Genomic DNA, 8099 nt, shown 5'->3' with positions numbered 1-8099 from the left:
TGATGATATGATCAACTGGACTATCTCACTGATCTCATGGAAAAATAATCCCAGGATCCAACCCAGAAAGGGCTAAAAACCTTTGGCTACAGCTGGCAGGCACAGAACTGGCAAACTTATTTGGCAGCAGCACGCAATTAGATTGGATTGCAAACTGCATACTAGTTCCCAGACTGTGACTGCAATAGAGAAAAAAGCATATAGGTACACATGCTGCATAAATTGTCCCATTCCTTTTGGAAACCTACTTTAAGATAGAATGTCTTGTCTTCAGGAGGCATCCTTCTCTTGCCTAAACACAAATAGCCCAGAACTCTACCTGAGACCACATACCTAATTTTCAGATGTCCAAATCAGAAGATATAAACCCCATTCCAGTTACCTACAAATCTGGACTATTATGAGCAAGGGAAACGCTATTTTTTCCAGTTAATATTTCCTATTTTATAAATTAATAGAGTTTGAAAATATATAAAAAAAATAAAGAGCTGGGCAGTGTCACTTTTTCTTTTCACAGTTGAATTAAAGGGAAACAAAGAACAAACAGGAAAAATCTGGTTTTGAGTTGGGTCTGTTTTAAAATTAGTTCTCAAAGGACTTTTACAGGAATTTATTACTTAAGAGTGTAGCATTCAAAAGAAAGTGTCCATCAGAGCAACTGGTCACTCCAGCAGGATCACCAACTTCTCCTCATTGATTTCTCTGTTTTATTGTCTGATGAAATGTCATTAAAGACTCTGATGGTGCCAATTAAAGACTTCAAGGAACTGAAGTTGGTGTTCACATTATCACATGGTAAAACACAGCGACACTGTAAACATCCACTAGCCATTACAGTTCTCATTAGTCCCTGAAAACAACTCATTAGTGTCCTTAGACATGACAGATAAGTACAGTAAATGAGATAAATCTATCAATATATTCATTGTGTGCAAAATCAGGGCTTCCATCACCATATTCCATACAGTGACAATTAGAAGGTTAAATACACCTTCTGCAAGAAATAAACATAAGATGCAGAGCATCTAGCCAGAGTGAAGAAAGATGCTATGTGAGAAGCTAACAAAGACATTAGACATTTCATTTATACATAGGGTAGGTTCATCTGAAATTCAGGTTGCTATGAACAGTCACAGTCGTTTAGCCAAGGCTAAATTTTATAAAACATATTGATTTAACTTAAACTGCCATAATTTACAAAGTTATTTCAGAACTGAGGGCTGTCAGTTTGTGGAATTCGATGCAGGCTCCTGGTTACCTATATAAAACCTCAGTAGATCGATTAAGAGCTAGATACACACATCCAGGCATGATAAGGCCTATCACAGTGCACTAGTCGTAACGCTGCACACTGCTAAAGATGCCAGTATTAGACCAAGTACCACTTTTCCAACGTGAGATACTGAAGCTTTAACCATTACCAATCACATTCAGAGTACAGACACATACTTTCTCATATGAATATCTTTACTTACCGGTTATTTTTCATTCTTTCTCCCAGCTTCTCTGGATCTATGCTAGCTTCATGAACTCTTGACAAAAGCCTGTCATTGCTTTATCTCAGAAACAACACAGCAGGAAGAGAAAGAACTCAAAGACAGGTCACAAAAATGGTGCCAGGCCAGCAGGAATTTAACTACAAGGCATAATTAGCAACTGGGTCTGCTTAGTTCAGAAGGAAAAAGATTTCATGCAGTTATACAAAACAACAAACCGCATAGGGAGTAAAACAAGAGTTCTCACTTACTGCATCTGGGAATACAAGAACATGATAAATAAATCTGAAAAGCAACCAGTACCTTTAATGCAATCTTTAAAAAAAAAAGGGGGATTAGGGGATGAACAAAATTGCACATAAAATTCAGTAGGGCATAACAAAGATATATTGCTATAGATAAAGAAAACATCTGCAAATGAAGGGCTGGTAGCACCAGTGACGTTGTGACGACTCAGCCATAATTTAGAGACCATAGCTATGCCAGGCCGAATGATTGTTCTAGAAATTTGAGATAGAGGAGAATCTGGCCTCTGAAACTATTCTACCTGTTCAGTGTAGGAAAGGATATGGCAATTCCACAGGTGCAGAAAGCATATGCTGTAGCCCTCTCTATAAGGATAAAGATGGTGATCTCCACAGACCTGGTGCATCAGGCTGGTACCAAGTCTGTAATAGCTGACAGCACAAACGAGACTTTTCCTCAAGATTCCCAGGCTTGCAAGAAAGCCACATGATGGGTGTTTCTGTGTTCATCTGTTAGCTTCTCAAACGGGAAAACATAAATTGGATTTTTGCCATTGTTCGTACAGTGGCAAAATTTTAAATGCATCACATGGTTTATAAGACATTTTAAAAGTACCACCCACATGTTTCAGAATGGTCTTATTTAATGTGGGTGCAGAAAATTTCTACACCTTGTCCACCACTAAGTCTCCTGAAACAGCAGGGGTTCTAGCAATAGTCAGCTTACCACTGTATGAGAGGTGAGTCCTGATTCAAAAGCAAAGATGCAGTCATTCTAAATCATTTTAACGCTAGGTACTCCAGCAGTAATAGAACAAAAAGCGTTCAAGGAATACTGTGACCTTACTGCCCCCTATTCTGAGGCTTAGAAAATTACAACTTTCCCTGAACTATACATTCTAAATGGTTCCGCAGGGACAGGAAAGAATTCCCCTGAAAAGGAAATGACAGTGGAGATGTGGTTTCTCTTAGTTCCATAAAATTGTCATCCCTACATGCTATCTGTATTCCCTGATGTAAAGCCTCATGGCCACTTTATGCAGAACGCACTGTGGGGAATGAGCTCTTTTTTATCCTGAACCAGTCTTTGTAACTCTTTGGAAAAATAGGTTAGCAAGATCCAGACACAACCAACTAAATAGACCCAAGATGCACAGGGTGTATCACTCAAACACTTCGTATCATACTAGGGTATTTTTCTCTTCTTGACACACAGAATATATTACACAGTCATTCATGCAATGAGGACCTCAGGAAAAAGTCCAAGGATTATACGTTTTTCCATATTTGCTTTTTTCCCCCCTCTGTAAATATCTGCTAGCATGTCAGTTGCATCTGTCACTTCTTTTTTTCTACCACTGTTGGCCGGCTCACCATCATCAGTTCATGTGGCCAAAAGGTAACAGCTTAGTACACACTGCAGCAGAGCTATCATCCGAGTAGTTTAATTGAGAATATATGGGACTATTTCTTTTGAACTACTGAGTGCTCTATGCATTTAAAGAATTGAGGGTGCTCAGCAATTTATACAGCAAGAACGGGGTTGAAGATCTCAAGGTCCATAATGTGTACCAGAAATGGATATTCATACACACATCCACACACTCAGTCTATTTCAATCTATTTCAATTTCCCTGCCACCTTATTGGACCCTATCTGGGAACTGATTTGTTTATTCTGTTTGCTATTATAGGAAACAAGAAACCCAAATTTAGCTATTCTTTGCGTTCAAACTCAGATCTTACGAACACAGAGCTACCAGAGGAGAAGGATCTTAGTTTTATTAAATATATCCTTTTGAGTTTGGTGGTTTTTTTTGGCCTACATTTCAGTAAACAACTGGGGGTGAAAAAGAACCATGCAACAAATCGAACAGTCCTTTCCCAACAAAAAGCATTGGAATCTAGCATCCACCTCTTCTATCTGTCCATAACAGAATCCTCAACCTCTAAACAGTGAATGTGAAATAAATGAACAATACCAAAACATTCACTGGCATTTGCTCAGCATGCTGCTCAGACCCTAGTTGCACGAGTACCAGGACTAAGAGAATACCTGTAAAAACCAACAGGTACATTTGATATTGAGATTAATCAGAATAAGCTTGGTGTTATGGGGTTATTTCTTTGCAAGTGTATTTGGTAAGTGTATTTCCTTTAAGGTATTTCAGACTCCAACATGGCAATTCTTCACCCCTAGTTTCCTTTCTCTTCCTGTCCAAATTACACCAAGTGGAATGACTTCAATATTGTTGATTCTACAGGCAATTAACTGACACAGCAGTTACATTTACTTCCACAAGTCATGGTAGCAGTAACTGATTTTACACTCACATAGAACTGTTTCTTATTCTTAAAATTAAAAGAATTAGCTTTTGAGTAAAATGTGATTTTTCCACAAAATCTACAATAATTTTTTAAATACAGAAACCAGTTCTCCTCACACTCTCTTCTTTCATCAAAAAAAGTCTTACGTTTTAAGTACAACTCATATCAGGAACAATCCTAGCGCACAATCCTAATTCACAATTAATAGAATTAATGCCAAGTTGATTAGAATGCTTGTAAAAACGCATAATTTTGGGGATGAACAATGACAGATTAATCACTTTCCTTTTTAACTAGTAAACATGTTTACTCTTTCCTCTAGGAGTTTTTCTTGTTTTCTGTTTTAGTTTTTCCTCATAATGCAAATATCCCTCCCCTTTCCTGCTCCCAGTCTCACATATTTTGCCTACATTCCTTACATGCAAAAATTTCTATGCCAGTTATCCCATGAGCAAGAACTTCCCAAATAAAGCAAAGCACAAACAAACTACTTTTCTTATATCAAAACATATTAGGCAGACCTCACAGACTCTTTGTCCGATTTTGAAGTGGATTCTGGAGGAACAATGAAGCTTAGGTTTTGAGCAAAGGTAATTTCGGAAGGTGGAATCACAGCTTAAGAAACTCTCCAGAGTATTTTCTTGATGCAAAGCTAACAAGACTTTGTGATAATTTCTTAGGAACTGGCCTCATTCCAAGTTAGATTTTAAACACAGATTATAAAGCAAACACCATCCCCCACAAGTATTAAGAAAGAAGAAAATAACAGAATGGGGGCTGCAGAAATGGTCTCTATTGTGGGACCAAAACCTGTCAATCAAGCAGCTTGACAGGCATCAGAGATTGACAGACAGGGCCTCTCTCTTGACTTCAGTTATCTGGGGGAATGGGAAAAGTGTCTGCAAGAACATGTTAAATTGCCAAAGTCATTACCAGTCACCAATTACCAAAGAAAAGATAACAAGGTGTATTTTAGAAAAATCGATGCAACAACATGCATTTCAATAAAGCGAGTTTTTCAGAACTTTAGAAAACAAAATGAACTATTTAGGGAATACACGATGGTTTTTTCACAGAATACCGAGCACTTTACTATGCCAGCAGGCTTTGGAGATTCATCACTATTCTCTCTATATTTTGTATTGGGGCCAGAGGTCAACCAACAAATATTTCCCTTTGTCTCTTCTTAGGCTTAACCTAAAGAAAGAAAGTAAGCTCTGTATCCCAAAGATTAAATCTAGGTTCTATGCTTGGCAAACTACAGTCCAAAAGCCGTTTTGGTTCCCAAGTGCATTTATTCTAGTAGCAGGAGTAAATTCTATTATATGTTAATAAGTTACAAAAAAAGACCAAAAAGATATTTACTGCCAGATTTGACTTTTTCATTCACCCAGGCTGAAAACGGTGAATTGTGTCGGACCCACTGCAAGATCTTTAGACAGGTTGCCTAAGCTTGGAATACCACATTTCTCTCACATCCCTCTATTCAAAATTTTTCTGTACTAGTGACCTAAGTCAAGTGAAATGAAATTTCCTCTGACAGAAAAATTAAAAAGCCTGCAACTAAGAGTCTGAGAAAATAAAGCCTTTGCTGTGATGGAAGGAGGCAGCCCCTTTGTTTCTGTCACCTTCCTTCTGCCAGCACAATCAAGAGAAAAGCAAGACAACCCTTTTCAACATAAATAAAAGTGTTCACTTATCATGAATTAAAGTGTAATGCCTTCATATTTTCCAAGCTCTCCTAACAGTAATTAAATATCATTGCAAATATGTTGAACACATAAAATGAATTAATTTTTTCTAGATTGCTGCCCACTTACTGTTCGTTGAATTATTCCAAGTGCTTTCCTTCTTTTAATTTAGCTGGCATTAGGTTGTTCAGGAGCTGCTTCCACTTTCAGTGGAAACAAAAAGGAGTTTTTTTATTACTACTGTTCCAGCTGTGATCTGCAAGAATATGATTATGGTCTACAGTGGATGCACAGACAGCACTGAATTCAAAAGGGTCCTCTTAGGCATCATATCTCTCTCCTACTGTGTCCAACAACACACGACATATCCCATATCAGCTTCTGCACCCTCCATGACGGCGGATGGAGGGAAGTATGGAAACTGCTGCTCCAGGCTCTATTTGCATACCTCTTGGATACCTCCTCAGGCTTGCAGTGGCTTCTACTAGTCTTTCTGACTCATGTAATTTTTACGGCTTTTTTTAAAAAGAAAAAAAGTACTCTGCAGTCCAGTTTGATGATCACACACACATCTTACACACTTTAATTCCTGCAGTTCTCTCAAATGATCCATTTGGACACCGTACAGTAAGGAACTTAACACTTCACCTCAAGAGCCACTTGTATCCATGTGTATCACATACCAGACCATATCTCTGTGTTTTTATAGAATCACAGAATTGTAAAGTAAGTTAGGTTGGAAGGGAAGGGACCTCTAGAGGTCATTTAGTCCCACCCCTTGCTCAAAGCAGGTCTAGTAAGATCAGCTTGCTCAGGGACCTGTCTAGTCGAGTCTTCTGAACACCTCCAGAGATGAAAATTTACTCACAGGGTTAAAAAAAAAAAAAAAAAAAAAAAAAAAAAATCTTTTTACTGCATTTAAGTGGAATATCCCACGTTCCAACTTGTGTCCATTGCTTCTCGTCCTACTGCTGTGCACCCTTGAGAAGAGTCTGTCTCTGCCTTCTTTGTATCCTGTAGTCAGGTAGTTGTAGACAACAGTAAGGTTCTCCCTTAGCGTTCTCCTCTTAGAATAATTTTTTAAATTATTTAAATAAAAGACTAAATACAGCATTGAAGTTCTTAGTGCTTGACTCACTAGTATTAGGACAAAAATATTCAGAACACTTACATTTGCAGGGGGGAACGTTGCCACTAAGGACGAGGAAAAGGCTGAGGTACTCAACGCCTTCTTTGCCTCAGTCTTTAGTAGTCAGAGTGGTTATCCTCAGGGTACTCAGCCCCCTGAGCTGGAAGACATGGACGACGAGCAGGATAAACCCCCCATAATTCAAGAGGATGAAGTTAATGACCTGCTATGCCACCTGGACGTTCACAAGTCTATGGGGCCGGATGGGATCCACCCGAGGGTACTGAGGGAGCTGGCGGAGGAGCTTGCCGAGCCGCTCTCCATCATTTACCAGCAGTCCTGGTTAACTGGGGAGGTCCCGGACGACTGGAGGCTCGCCAATGTGACTTCCATCTACAAGAAGGGCCGGAGGGAGGATCCGGGGAACTACAGACCGGTCAGCCTGACCTCGGTGCCGGGGAAGATCATGGAGCAATTGGTTTTGAGGGTGCTCACGAGCCATGTCCGGGACAAACAGGGGATCAGGCCCAGCCAGCACGGGTTCATGGAAGGCAGGTCCTGCTTGACCAACCTGATCTCCTTCTACGACCAGGTGACCCGCCTAGTGGATGAGGGAAAGGCAGTGGATGTGGTCTACTTGGACTTCAGTAAGGCCTTTGACACTGTCTCCCACAGCATTCTCCTAGAGAAGCTGGCGGCTCACGGCCTAGACAAGTACACTCTTCGCTGGGTAAAAAACTGGCTGGACGGCCGGGCCCAGAGAGTTGTGGTCAACGGAGTTAAATCCAGTTGGCGGCCGGTCACGAGCGGTGTTCCCCAGGGCTCAGTGCTGGGGCCGGTCTTGTTCAATATCTTTATCAACGATCTGGACGAGAGGATCGAGTGCGCCCTCAGTAAGTTTGCAGATGACACCAAGTTGGGCGGGAGTATTGATCTGCTCGAGGGTAGGAAGGCTCTGTGGAGGGACCTGGACAGGCTGGATCGATGGCCGAGGCCAACTGTGTGAGGTTCAACAAGGCCAAGTGCTGGGTCCTGCACTTGGGCCACAACAACCCCAGGCAACGCTACAGGCTTGGGGAAGAGTGGCTGGAAAGCTGCCCAGAGGAAAAGGACCTGGGGGTGCTGATTGACAGCCGGCTGAACATGAGCCGGCAGTGTGCTCAGGTGGCCAAGAAGGCCAACGGCATCCTGGCCTGTATCAGAAATAGTGT

Source organism: Calonectris borealis, chromosome 25 (genome assembly GCF_964195595.1).
Source record: "Calonectris borealis chromosome 25, bCalBor7.hap1.2, whole genome shotgun sequence".
In the NCBI taxonomy this organism is placed as follows: domain Eukaryota; kingdom Metazoa; phylum Chordata; class Aves; order Procellariiformes; family Procellariidae; genus Calonectris; species Calonectris borealis.
This window is presented reverse-complemented; position numbering follows the sequence as displayed.